Below are 15,117 nucleotides of genomic sequence, written 5' to 3'. Positions count from 1 at the left end.
GCTTTCCCTCTGGGGCTTGTGACACACGGTCAGAGGTTGTGAATTTATCACAAGAGCTGACTTCTTACATTTTGGAGCTATCAGGCGCTAAGAATGTATTGATAGATTAGGGCAATATATGGCTGTGAAAGTAGATGAGAATATTTCATCACCTCTGTCTTTGAAACCTTTACAAATGCCTAAATCAAACCCGTTTCAAAAGTGAAAATATCTGAAATGATATTCCATTTCATTCCATTTCCCTTCAGTGCAAATTTCCATAACAGATGTGGAGCCAGCAGAAGCAGCTTGCTGATGAAATGTAAAGTAGCAGAGCAGGGTCTGTCGTCGGGCCTGCTATCACTATCAAGGCCGAAGTGTGTGAAAGAAGAGCAGCAGGGGCTCTGCGACAGACAGAAAGGTGCTTTAATACTCAGAGGGGGAAAGGATGACAGAGAAGCAAATTGAAGGGCAAGGGGACATTTTTCCTCACTTCATCAAAACTCAAAATGTATTTATTAGAACTTATATGAAGATGGAAATCACCTGAGAATCACTAATCTCGACTAACACATGATAGATTCAATGAGATCTTTCCTCCTGTGTGAGAGTCATTTGCCTGTTTTGGCTTTGGGCCATTTTATTCCTGGCACTCCAGCCAAAGCTCCCTGTCAAAACACATTACACAGAGCATAAACCCGGATTAAAACTGTTCATGTGTTGTCGTTAATAAACCCTCAAACAGGGTAAACACTGAGAGATTGAGGAGAAACTGGCAGTTAATTGTACTTCTCTCACTCTCTGCACTCTTTCAGATTCAACAATCCAGTGTAAGCTGATCCACTTCTAGGAAGCAGCCTGCCCTGTTGGTCTTGCTGAAATGGCCTATTTCTTTTCTACAGTCTGTTGTACTGTTGTCACACCCTTTGCTGAGGAAACAGAACACCTACACCTTTGAGAGTATTATCATTTGATACAACCTTCTGACACTAATGTGAAAGGCATTTTAAAAGCTTTAAATAAATGACTGGAATGATCTTTTTAATCTGGTAAAGCTGTAGTATTTTGATAAACTGTCCAGATATTCTACTGTTTTAGTGGTCTAAAGTTGAAAGGAATTTGATGTTGACATTAACAACTGCATCTGCTACTGATCTTTATCTCTGAAAGAAAGAATTTCTTCTTTACTGGACTACATAATAGATCCTGACATTTGCTATAGCAGCAGAGCAAGAGGCGTGCAGGTCTCTGCTGCTCCATGATAGTTTTCAGTATTTTCTTTTTACAACAATAACAATTTGTACTGTAAGATATATAACATATACAATGGTGAACAAAAGTGCTCTGTAAGCAATGGCAGAGATTCATCTTTTAATACTGTTGAATGTTTTTATAAGAGTAAAACAATGTTTCAAAGATAAATAAGTCCAACTTTTAAGGTTGTGTCTCCATAGTCCATTTATAGGTTTTACCCAAAGACTTGTTTACTTTTTTGCCAATCCCCTGCCATGTAAATGTATTATAAACTCTAAGTGTTGTACCAAAACTTCTATCTAACATCACCTGAAGCAGGTTAAATCTCTCACATTCTCAGCTGCTACTGGAAAATTCAAATCACCTCATGAACAAAAAGTGACCATCTCACATGTGTTTATGCTGTCGATTAGGATCAGGGGGCCTTTTCGTAAGCTTTCTTAAGTCAAAGTCTTCTGTTGAAAACTAATACTAGTTTCACAATGGGTGATAATGAGATTAACATATGATTCTCTTGCAATGAAATAACAGTATGTGACCAATTTTCCATTTTCTCTTTTCCATTTTCTCTTTTCCATTACCCACATGGAGCAAATGCTTTCAGAGGTTAGAAGAGGTTGCCAACGCTGTCTTTTAGGGAGAAATAACATTTAAAATATATATCAGTGACAATTTGTTTAATTCATGTAAAGTTGTTACTCGATTATGTAAAATCGAGCGTTTTAAAAACTCTTTCAACAATGAGCTGATCCTCTAACACATCTATAACTATAGCATATTATACACATAGTGTAAATGGGCATGGTGTCTTGCTACTGCGAGTATAACCTACATCTGAACAGAGGGATTAGTGTCACATTTACAGTATATAGTCACTTGGTAGTAAGTAGTGCAGCAGCTTGGACCAGAAAAGACAGTGTGACCATTGGAGTCCATTGCAGTAAAAAGCAACTATTTTACGAGGGAAATCAAAATCATATAATATAAAGCAATAAAATAAAGTACAATATTGTTCAGATCACTGTTTAAAATATCGTGGGTCTGTGTTTTACGAGGAGTCCTGGCGTCTGCCAGACAGGTAAGGAGCTGTTTGTGGCCTGGCTGCTGTAAGTAGGTCATGCCTGTTGAAACACTCACTCCCATTATAAATGTCTCCACTTGTTTGCCATATAATTCTGCCTGCTTTTACTGGAGTGAAATATTGACCCTGATAGAGCGAGCTCTGATAACACAACATGGACAAAAGGCGCTTTATCTCGCTTGTTCTTATTTTTTATTTGATATAATAGATACGTCTACAATACACACCTACCATGATTGTTTTTTTTATTCCAAATAATATGTTAATGTGTTATCTTAATGTCAAACTCTGAATTAGAAAATAAACCGTTAAATCAAGAAAAAACTATCATTCTACGTTTTGCTGAAAAAGTCTGTGGGATATAAATAAAAAGCAAAGATAAAAAGTCAAGAGAGCATTGTCAATTCACACAGAAATAAATAATGGTGTGCATTCAAATGTGCTGCCCACATAAATGCATGGACCATTCAATCACTACAATGCATTGGAATATTTATCCTCTTTGAAATTGATTAGGCTGGTGTGGCATCCATGAAAGGCCGTAAACAAAGTGGCGTGGCTGTTCTCCCTTGATGTCCACAGCAAGAAGCTGCACGCATTCCAGTAGCTTAGAGGCTTAGACAGCAGCTCCGGCTATAGGCCATTGGGCAAAGAGCCACACACATCCATCACTGTGTGAGACCGATAAAAGGCTCAGAACGTCCACTTCTGCACATGCCCATCAACGACGCAAACCCTAGACACGCCTTAATCACAACTCGAGGTTTTCGAGTGTAAAAGCACATTTTAGCCCTTAAGATGTAACCAGCAGGCGAATCACTGCTTAAAGTGTCACAAGTCTCACTGTGGAGGTGTGCTCTGGAGTTAGTACGCAAAACATGTCGTTTACATTCAGTGTTACTCACCAAAACAAATGTGATGAATGTATTTCCTTCCTTATTATATAAAACACTTGCAAAGCCAATGTTAGACATTAAAGAGGTGTAACTTTATGGAATAGTAAAACAATAATATTAATTGTGTTACCCAAATGCAGGTGTGCATGTGTGCCACAAACAAAACCACGGCCCACTCACGCATTTGACTCTTTGAAAATCACAAACAAGGATCAATGATCCCCAGAGTGGTGTGTTCATCTAAGCAGGTGTAATCAGGTTCATGGTCAATCTTCAATCACATATTGTACAGCCCATTTAAAATGGCACCTGTCAAAACTGTTTAAAGGCTAATCCAGGTATGTTCAATAGCTATTTTTAAATGACGATGCCTCAGGCTCGAGTAAATGTCTAGGATAAAGTGCAAGACCACAGGGAGCAATGGGAAACTTTTACTGTAATATTGTGTATTCAGTCAAATGGGAATTTTTGGTTTGATTAATTAAATTGCATATTACTGAAATTCCATTGTGTATGCCCTTCAATGTAGACGTCTCTTGACGTCACATCACACTCAGTAACATTGGATCCTTCTAAGGGTTGCAGATGGCATTCCTAGGTTTTTCAGACATTTCAAGGGAAATTCGCAAAATATTATTACAATGTAAAGACTGGCTTTCTGATACTCACTAAATCTAGTTCATGAGATATTGTATACCAATGATGAAGAACTGATCCTCAGGCAACAAATATAGCACAGACACTTTCTTATGCCTGTGAACTATTGGTTCATCTACTTCTCATCTCTAGCTACAACCCTCAACATGTCTGAAAAGTCGATATCAAGCCAAAGACAAATCTTCTTTATTTGACCACATTAAAAAATCTTTGTGGGGGTAGTCCGACCCCTTTATGTGGGGTCTTAGAGTGGGGCAGCTGCCCCCCACACACACTGACCTCACTTAGTAAAGATCAATAGTGAGCTGCACATTCCTCAATCCAAGTCCTCAGGAGTCACTCAGGCCTTGGTATCCCAGCCATGCAAGTCATCTTGTGAATCCTTTAGCAAACTGATATTTGGGTTGAATTCCAATCATTGACATCCAACATCCAAGACGACCAGATTTGACCTGCTAGGGCACGATATGCGGTAAACCATATGGGGGAGGCAAGCTCTTGTCACTCAGCGGTATCCCCCTATAGACCATGCTAATGCAGTCACTCAAGGGCACATTTGTCAAGCTGGCATTGCTCAGTTGAGATCTAATTTTACGTGTTTATACTTCACATTTTTGCCTGTGCCCTTTTTCATTTCCCCTTTCAATCACACTGCACACGACCTAGTGCACAGCAAAATTATGGGGCCCACATTGATCCCAAGGCTAGATGATTTAATGGTTGACTGACTGTTCTATTTAACCAGACAAGCATAATAAGGGGATTAGCAATCTATCAGATGACAGAGTTCAGTGTGCTTGGCTGCAGCTATACATCCTATATCACATGATTTGTTAAGCACTGTTCACTGGAGATAGTATAAATGAGTCCAATGTTAGGTAAGGTAAGGTAAGGTAAACAAGATTGAAATCCAAGAAAGTTTATGACATTGTTACTGCAAAATTGTTAGTTAAGAGTTTCTTAGGCTATAAAATTGTTGAGGAATTGGAAAGGACCCTTGAGGTTCATGTACCGCTTTGTTTGCAGTGTAAAGCCCACACTTGTGTGTTTGAGATGCAATCACAGTGCTGACACGTCCATACAATGCCCCGGCCCCCACAGCTGGATGTGTGCAGGTGGGGGCTGATGTCATGGAGAGATGGAGGTGAAATGATGTGTTACTAGAAAGCTGAGCCACTTCACTGTGATATCACAATGCATGTCAGGCATCTTTACATACTTTTACAACTTATAGGAAAGAGGTTATCATTTTGCAACAAAACTGAAAAAGAAAACTTTATTTTATACGTTTAGATGTAATTTATAAATACAATCTAAAACCCCAAAGGGTAAGACATATTCCAAGAACAGGCCAACGTCCCATTAAGGTTTATTTATATGTGCCTTGAAAAGAGAAGACAACATTAAAATCATGTTGGCAAACATCTGCTTTCCGATTTCTCTCAAAGTCCCTAAATTCCTACCATCCCAAAAGGCTGCTCTGACGCTCACATGGTCTTCTGGCGTCACATGGTTACAAGTGATGATCACAATATTTATAAACTATAAAATGTAAGGTCAGTGATTTGTCCCTTGAGCAGGACACAGAATAAATAACACTTGCTTTGATTGTATCACAAACTAAACATGAGGAAAAGCAGACAGGCCGGAATCCAAAAGCTGAACCCTCCACAGTGACACTTGTGAAAAACAACAGAAACGTTACAAAGAAACTGAAAGGCAGGACATTATTATTTCATATACAGCACATTTTCTCTGTCAAAGTAGAGGCAGGCAGGATAACATTTTCTGAGTTATCAGAAAACATTCATCCTCTCTCTCTGTCAGCAAACCCAGTAAGCCCCACTGACCACATCAGAAGTCATACTGGGGAGGAAAAAGCATCAACAGCCTTGGTTCATGTGAGCTTAAACGGCACCTGCATGCTGAACAGTTTCATCCCTCCAGATGTCTGGAGGCCTCTCTGGACCCGGAGCCAGCACATCTATAACGGTCTCCTCCACAGCCCGGGCTCTGGTGGATAACTGCCAGAAAGAAAGCAGAGATGGAGGGGATCTGCGCCCTGCAGCCACTCACACTGAACAAAAAGTGCTGAAAGAGGCCATAAGATGGCTTGTGTGCTGTGTCTTAATATATCACATCTTCACTCCCATCTGATGAATTATTCAGACGGTGCTATCTACTGTGCCTCTCACCTAAAACATCTGCCCTGCCAGCCAGCCTGTCTGCCAGCTCTGGCTTCCCTCCGTCCTGCCACAGGAAGCTTTTAGTCTGCTGCTGTCCTGTGGTCTCTGTTACAGTTAACCCCCTTCCTCTATCTCCATTTCCATCTCTTAGACAGCAGGTATAAAGGATTGAAGCAAAGAGATTGCGTTACTGTGTCAAGGATCCATTTGTACAAGTTTTGGAAAAGAAAACATTTTGTTTATTGTGCTACTACTGTGCTAATCTCTGTGTTGTCAAGGCTGGGGTTAGCTCGAAACATACGAAGTTCGTAGGTTTGTAACTGAAGGCAAAAGTGTAAGTTGTTCTAAAAAGAAAACCTTGGATGGCACGAGAAAAGATTGTCTTCACAAACATACTTGAAGTTAAAACTCTGCTTAACTTCTACTCCCAGCACAACTGGCTATGTGTTTCTTCAAGAGTTTAGAATGTTGGTTTCATAAAGTTACCCACATTTTTGGATGCTGCCTCCCTTACTAGAAAGGTATGGGGAGGGGGGAGTTTCAGACGCTGTTTGACCTCCTGACAGGCACTTCAGATAAAGTATACAGACCCATACGGTGTCACATGGACACCAAACACTAGTCAGACTTTTCCTATTTTATCATAAAAAAGTCAGATAAAACTCTTTCACATCGGGGGGATAGTTGCATTCCAACTCTGGGCTTCATCATCAAGGGGGAGACACCAAACAGAAAACACAGACCAGAGCATGTTGCACTAAATATGTTCGGTCCATTAAAGTAATGAGTGTACTTGTAGGATAAAAGGTGCATGCTCACCTCCCCTTGTACTGTGTATAGATCTTAGCAGAGCATGAAATGACTAAATACCAGCATCGCTCCTCCTCCATTCATAACTTTCAGCAGGGATGTCTGATTGAAAAAGCACCCATCACTATTTGTGTCCGAGGTTACAGAAGAAAAACGTTGTCTGCCAGTCAGAAGAGTGAAAGGTGGGTTATTAGACCAGTAAAGTGCATCAAAGATCTCACTGCAACCTACGTCCGAGTACATTCTGATATAAAATGAAATATCATGTTGTTTACAGTGAGGCAATTAGACTTAGAAGAGTTACGGCAGGAATGTCTGAAAGGGTCAGCAGCACGATTAGTAGAGTAAAGGGCACAACCTGGAATGCTCAGAGATATCAAATCACAGCGGTGGGGGAGGGACAGGCCGCTAAACAAGGCTCGGTCGGAGGCTGATCCCATTAATCAGTCCACCTCTCGTACTCATGTCAGGAAGCACACAAACATATCCGACCACTACCAACAACCTGATGCACGTTAGCTGCGAGTGGAACTTTAAAGTCGACCCTTAAGTCCCATGTCAGACGTACACATAGCTACGAGGATTGAAATAGAACTTTATAATTAAACATGCGAGAGGGACAGGTGTGAGGTGAAGGGTGATGGAAACACACCCTGAAAAGACAACTTTGCGATTCTCACACCAACACGTGAGAAACGCTGACATACGTGTAAACACACTCCACATGGTTTGCCAAAGCAGTTTCACAGGCTTGTGTACAGTTAAAATAAGACACTGGAAAAACAAGGCAAGGCCGCGGAGCGCTTCATACGCATGTGACGTGTTTTGATGCATGTTTCATACTGGTTAAACTCAAGACCTGTGGGACACTGGAGGAAATACAGAGATCTGGCCACGTTCCATGTCCGCAGTCATTTCCCACATCGTGACACAGTGTTGGACTGGGAATAAGTAGAGAAGCCTGCTGTGCTCCCAGAATGCATGTTTGCAGAGTTCCCATCAGTGAGTACACAGTAATAGGACTCCCTGAAGGCCTGTATTTAACCTTTCGGTTACAAGTGGCTGGCCACACTAAAGCCCCTCCTCTGCCTCAGCTACACTGTTAACCCTTTTCTAACTCATTATACTTAGCAGAAAGAGGAACAGTCAGATAAGATCACAAGATCTAAAGATCATGATTGAACAACTGATGATGGAAAAATCATGTGATATGATGCAAAGCTCCTTGTGGTCAGTCTTATTCTGACCAAGCTGACATAATGACAAAACTCCAAATCCCACTACAAACAGGATGTGAAACATTATCAATGGGGCTTCGTAAATATATCACAAGTGGCTTTTGGCGAACCAGGTTGTTTACATTTGTTTTCTATACAACAATTTACTATTTTGATCAATTTGAATATGGTGTGGAGGTTTCTACAAAGGTTTTTACATTATCTGGCTCATGCTGTGTATTGCAATAAGCAAGTATCTTTGAGAAACTGAAAGCACACAATATTTGGGCTAAAGTTTAAATACATTCCTTGGATTTCTTGAGAGACATACAAGTATCAGCTCCAACTCTAACAGCTATGCACTTGTCACATCAATTATACTGTATCTGCACACAATCTTTGTTTGAACTTGTGTATTGGCGGGACATCTAAACTAACATTTATGACACAATACCACAATATGGAGAGCAAAACAGCCCATAAAAGAAAATCCAAAAAGGAATACTACTCCTTTTTTCACACACAATGACAGGGAGAGCGTCCTGAAGAGAACCTGACTATACAAACAGATGAAAAAGAAGGATCAGAGTAGCCTAATGCTGAGAAAATGCCCTTGGGATATGCTGACAAAATGGAAACATGTGCATATGGGGCCAGCATAAGGGATTAAGCTGTGATAAAACAGTAAGGCGCAGTATGATTTATTTCTTCTTTGTCTCTTCCGCTCTAAACAGATTTAGTCATCTGCAACAGGTTGCTCACTGCTTTGAGCTGCTTTACAAGAAGAACCATTTTATCCTTTTGCTTGTATTCGTTTCGGCAGACTTGATGCAGAACAGCACTTCATCAGATAAGTGATCACTCGGCAAAGGAATGTTTCAGAGATCCAGTTAAAGTCTGCAACACTGATATACTCAGGCTTTCTCTGCCAGTGACTGTCACCCTGTTATGAAAGATATTTTTGTGAAGAAGGCTGGATTTGAGGTATTGATATTACAGGCACCATGCTTTACCAACCAGCCAAAGCTTTTCTGACAGCATCATACAGGCAGTTCATTGTCATGGCAGCCGGTAGCCAGAATGCAACTGCCAGCTGTTTTCTTTGTGGATCAAACCAAAAGAAAACAGCAGGCCAAGGTCAGCACAGACAGGCTTTTCTCCTACAGCAGACAGATGAATCTCCATATACAAGGCCATAAAACAAAACCTCTCTCTGTCACAAATGAGATAGCGCAGGCGATTATATTCCACCCTCTTGTGGAAAAATCAACCATCCTCAAAAATTAATGAAAGCTCCTATTTATTCCCATGTATCCCCCGTGTTGAATGTTTGTTGATCATTGTAGGAAATGTCTGTAGGTTGGATTCCATTCACCTGGTTTTATATGCACATTTTCAACATGTGCATTCAAGAACCTTAGTGGATAAGTAACACAAATCCTGCAAATAGCTTGGCAGATGTAGAAAAGTTGGGGTATTGACAAAAGCAAAATGTAACAAAGTGCAATGTAACTGAGACTTATTCAATGATTTACGACCTAATGTACAGTATATGAAGCTTGTGACTTGATTATCCTGAAATTCTATTGCATATTCATGGGTTTTAAATAAGGTGGAAACATTTGTATAAATATATATGCTGATCTTGAAATATAACATAAGCAAAAAAAGACTCTAATGGTGTAAATAACATTTTACTGTTGCTATAAAAGCACTTGCTTTGTCAAACGCGTCGTTGTGGACAGAGCTTGAGAGCTATCCGAGTAAAAAGGTAGTTGGCAGTGCACACTGAAAAGTAAGCAAAAACATTCAAATACATCTTAAATTGACCTCATTGACTTTTAACAAACTTTTGCATTTATGGTTTCTATCCATTAACTACCTCCCACATCTATTTGGCATTAGACTTGATTGTACTGGAGGCGCGTGTGGGTGAGAAACTTGAATTTCACAATAACACCTGATGCTTCCGTCTTACTGCAGCATCACATCATGAACCGTTAAAATACTCCTCAACTACTTGACTGTGCTGACTCTCAGCTATCACAACCTGACGCACCATGACAATTAGGACTTGTTGATATTCATGTTGCTGTTCTCGCCTATCAGCTTTTCCCACTCCTCTGGGTTCACACACAGTGTGCAGGCTGGGAGAGGATGTGTGTGCACTGGCTGCCACATTCACTAACTCCTATCTGTGGAAAGAGGCCCCCACTCACAGTCACAGTCTGAGTTGTGCCTCAGCTTAAAAACTAGGAGCCATCCTCTTTTTTTCCTCCTCTGCATCATGAAAGACACTCACACATATGCCAGCAAGCCTTAAAATACGATCACACCCAGGTAAATAGCTGTGTTTCCATTGGAAAAAAGTCCAAGACAAACATCTGTTAATGCAAGGGTAGCTCCTACACACATACAACATCTCCCACAAATACAAGCACAAGACACACACACACACACACACACACACACACACACACACACACACACACACACACACACACACACACACACACACACACACACACACACACACACACACACACACACACACACACACACCACACACACACACACACACACACACAGAAGCTTGCACTCAGACTGGGCCTTTAATGACCCCCTTTGCCCTGCTATCACCTTGCGATAAAGACCTACTGGAGGGCTGTTTCGTGTCTGCTCACACCCACTTTTCCCTTTAAAGAGGGAAAACTAACAACAAACCCCACGCAGGCTTAGTCATAAAAAGGTTTTTATACAATTCTCTAACAGGGAAATGATAGGGCTATCCTGGCATCTTTTCAATAGGTAACCAGAACTGCGGCATACTCACATCAATGATTCATGAAGCCACGGCACCACACAGTTAATGAACACAGGGGTTGTCTCTATAACAGCCCCACTTGCGTTCGGACCCACTGAGCTGGAACAAAAACTTCCTTCAGATGTAGGAAAAAAGGTTTTCTTTAGGTGACAAATATTGATCCAGGAAGTGCCAGAAGAAAATCCAGAGAAACGACAGAGTTTAAAGCTGTAGTAGATGACAGCTGGTCCGCAGGTCCATACTCTCTCTGACACTGTGTCATACTACAGCCTGCCTCTGGCCGCACACACACTGAAGCTCCTCCCATCACACAGCCAGAGAGGGAGGGAGGGAGGGAGGAGAGGAGAGGGGAGGGACATTTCGACTTTAGACAACAATGTGCAAGTTTCACTCATTTGAGAGTAGTGGAACAATTACATTTTATGGAATAGTTTACACATTATAGCAATTAGGAAAGGGCTTATGGCTGGGAAGCAATATAGACATTGACTTTATATGAGAAAACAGCAAAAAGAAAGACTTTTATTTGCTTTTTATTATTTTAATTCTAGTTACAATAATATAATAGCAGGTTAGGGCTTTTTTCTTTTGATTCACATTGATTTTTAGTGTTACCTTTGGGAAATGCGCAATTTTCTTGATTTCATTTCCACCTGTGCAAATAGATTTAACAAAACTAAACTTAAATGTGTTATTGTTGTTTCAGGTCACAAAACTGCAGATGCGCTTTTGGAAAATCAATCCCACCAAAGCAAAAGCAACTTTTTGAGCTTACACAAGGAAAACGTTTTTGCATCATACCATGACTAAAGTCAATATCATATAGAACAAAGCTTTAGAGCACTTTTTTTTTGCTCTCCATAGAGTTGTTTCCTTCTTACGGACTGCAGATGTTTGCCTCTCAGCCAGCTGCTTGCATCCATATAAAGACTGCCTTTAATGATTGTAATTACCAGTAACTTCAAGCTACCGGAAAACCAACAAAATGTTATATACCAAATCACAGTCATCAATTAACCGCTTTTTATGTATTTAAAGGTGGGGTAGGTAAGTTTGAGAAACCGGCTCGAGATACACTTTTTGTTATATTCCATGGAATGCTCTTAACATCCCGATAGCAATGAATATCTTAAGTGCTTTGACAAAAAATCCATAAAAAAATGTCATCTGTGGAAGCCGTAATACTGTAAAAAGCACGACCAATCATTTTAGCCGGCCCGGCTAAAGTAACTGGATGGCCTACCTGCCTGTCAGCCTTCCATCTGTGCACAAACTTATCTCGTGCCCTCATTGGTCATGTGCGCGTTCGTGTGTGTTGGAGGAGGGGCTCTGTAAGGAAGTGGCAGATTTTCTCCGGTTGTGTATTTTCAAATTCTAGCGATCTCGAGCCGGTTTCTCAAACTTACCTACCCTACCTTTAATGTCTGTGAGAAGTTCGACATATTGAAAGTTCAACTCAAGGCTAGAATACAATCTTATTATTTTAAGTGTATGTAAACTTATCACAATGGTAAACTTCAGATCTGCTATCAGATACTATTCACTTATTTACTAACATGTCAAATTCAATGATCCTCACCATGTCTTTTACTCTCTGAGGTGGTACCATTTATTTTCGTATTACAACAATGTGTGCCTTCAAAATTACAATAATGTTGTATTATTTATAGTAACTGGAAATATAAAACCTACAACTATACATACTGACAGAGGTAAGTTTGCTACATTATTGTATATTTCAGGCTTTAACCATCACTAAAATATTCTTTTTGATGGATCAAATTATACATCCTTTGGTGCCCATCATGGTACATCTGTGAAAAATGTTCTTGTAAGTATAAATATGCGCTTTACCTGTGCTTTCAGTTTGAGCATCTTTTCATTTCCAGTAAAACAAACAGTATATCCCCAATGTTGCAACACTGCCCCCCTGCTGGCATTAAATACAGCTAATGCTTTAATATGTTTTCAATGACAAATCCAGCAGAGAACTCTCGTAGTGAGAGCCGGATGGTGAAAAAGGGCCTACGTTCTTATAAACAATACACATTCAATTGGCAATGAAAACAGTTTTCAGGCTGTGACACTGAAAGTAGAACGAAATCTCAGAAGGAGCAGCTTCATGATATGGAATATTAAAAAGGGGGTAAGCGGCTCGCATGAACCTTATACTGCTCTTGATGTTTAATCAAAAAGAGCCTGTATTTTTTTGGTTACCAGTAACTTGATATAATTAAATCTCAATTATGTTATAAGATGTAAAACATGTATTCAAATAGCAATATAGAGAGAAAAGGAGACATGAATGTTTGATTATATTCCAATGAATGTACACCAAAAAGTGCTGTTAAAGTGTTACCAAATAACTTCACATGCCTTCTCCAAAAATAGAGAGAAGTGTAAAATAGAAGTGTTGAGACGGGGACGCCAATTTCTAAAATAGCAGATGCTAATTATATACTTTAGGCAACTGCTAAGGAGGGAGACGCGATGCCAAGTTTGAGGTGTTGGGATCCTGAATGTCGGCTCAGTGTTTCTGTGCAGAGTCAAGATTCCTCGCGGTTACCTGAGATGTACTTATGCCAGCACAAGGGTACTCAGTGGATGTCTTATTTACAGCCCATGTCATTCAGATATTCCCTTCCCTGTTGGACGGGGAACACACCTCTTGTTGAGCCGGACCATCTGCCACTGCCATCCAGATGACCTTTTGTAAACAATTCATAGAACATAGAGGAGTCCTGCAGCAGACGTCTAAACACGTGGCTCACACCAGTCAAACACACTGCCCTTGTTCATTGCTCGTGACCCTGTTGAGGTGGCTGTTCTTAAAATGTCGCTTCTTATTGCCTCCATTCTCCCTATCTTTACACAAACTACAGCCGACTAGTCACAATTAAAAAAGAAAAGGAGAAATACTCTTTTATAGGAAATTATGGAAGGGGTCAATCAGAAATTTTAGATGGTAATCATACGCTATTTTTGTAAATCATTCATGGTTATCCGTACATATTAAGAGAGGTAAGACATTTTAGTACAGTGCTTAAAAATGTGGTTCGAAAGTGTCCAGAATGTGTTGTTTTGTATTGAAAATGTAATTCAACCTTTTTATGCAATTATAAAGTGCTGAATAATATTCTGAAAAGACGGTTTTACTATTTTTAATTCTGTTGCAATATCCATATCATCTAAAAATGTAAAAGGAAATGTTATTAGAGTAATTGATGATGATGTTATTTTGTACTGTATGGTGATCCAAGTCACATGATGACAAAATGTATTTAATCACACTGGAAAAGCAGCCAAGACACCACCCTGATAAAGTCAAACATGTTTGGACCACATGAGAAAGTTGGATTGTTCTGCTCAGGATGTTTCACACTCTGGCAGAAGTGTTGACAGGTCATTCTATATAAATGAATAACAGTCTGGGCATCACAGCTCTGCGATAAGCCCTCTTGTTTCACATATTAGCTTAATGGAAACAGAGCAGATAGCAGCACTCGGCTACTTAGAGTCAGCGAGGCCGACAGAAGCACTGAAGGAAACTGAGCAGCTCTGACACCAAACTCTCAGCTTCATGTTATCACTTCTGTGTTCAGCTGTTACTCTGTTTGACTGTGTCATCCAGACCAATCTCGGTATTACCGCAGCAATGTTTGTGTTAACACAGCACTGTCCAATGTGTTGAAACGCTGTTATTTTGTGATTCATGTGACATCTGACAACATAGTTCCTTCTTCTTCTTTATCATATGAGCTCTTTATTATAAGGAACTGCCCATTTGATATCAGAATAAGAATCAGAAACAGGTTTATTACCAGGTAGGTTTACACGTACGAGGAATTTGAAACAAGAATTACAAACACAGGTAGAGAACAAATAAAATATAAACAAAAGTTACAAATATAGTAAAATATAACAGTAGAGGGTACCAAGATCTTATTAGGTTTTCAGCTCTAAAAATCATTGTTTACAAGAAGTGAAAGATATTTAACCTTTTAACAAAAATGCTGAAAGGCACTTAAGCATATGTTCATTACTTAGGTAAGCATCTGTTCATGGTAACAGCTAAAAAGAATCCCAGTAAGCAAACCATCTCTTAAGTTCTAAAAGCAAAATAGCTACCAAAGTCATAACTACTCAGTCAAGGCCGCACCTTGTCCTCACAGCACTTATGTTTGTCCTTTGGCCTGATTTTTCAGCCTCAGCC

General features: G+C 40.0%; 1 protein-coding gene across 1 annotated transcript in view; it reads right to left on the bottom strand.

Moving 5' to 3' along the window:
* Positions 1-11,156, bottom strand: part of sema4ba (sema domain, immunoglobulin domain (Ig), transmembrane domain (TM) and short cytoplasmic domain, (semaphorin) 4Ba) — a 40,983-nt gene extending 29,827 nt beyond the window's left edge. The window contains exon 1 of the mRNA XM_034141689.1: positions 10,914-11,156. The gene's annotated coding sequence lies outside the window, so the exon portion shown is untranslated. The remainder of the gene's footprint in view (positions 1-10,913) is intronic.
* Positions 11,157-15,117: the final 3,961 nt, after the last annotated feature.

Source organism: Trematomus bernacchii, unplaced genomic scaffold, assembly GCF_902827165.1.
Source record: "Trematomus bernacchii unplaced genomic scaffold, fTreBer1.1, whole genome shotgun sequence".
NCBI lineage: Eukaryota > Metazoa > Chordata > Actinopteri > Perciformes > Nototheniidae > Trematomus > Trematomus bernacchii.
This window is presented reverse-complemented; position numbering and strand designations above follow the sequence as displayed.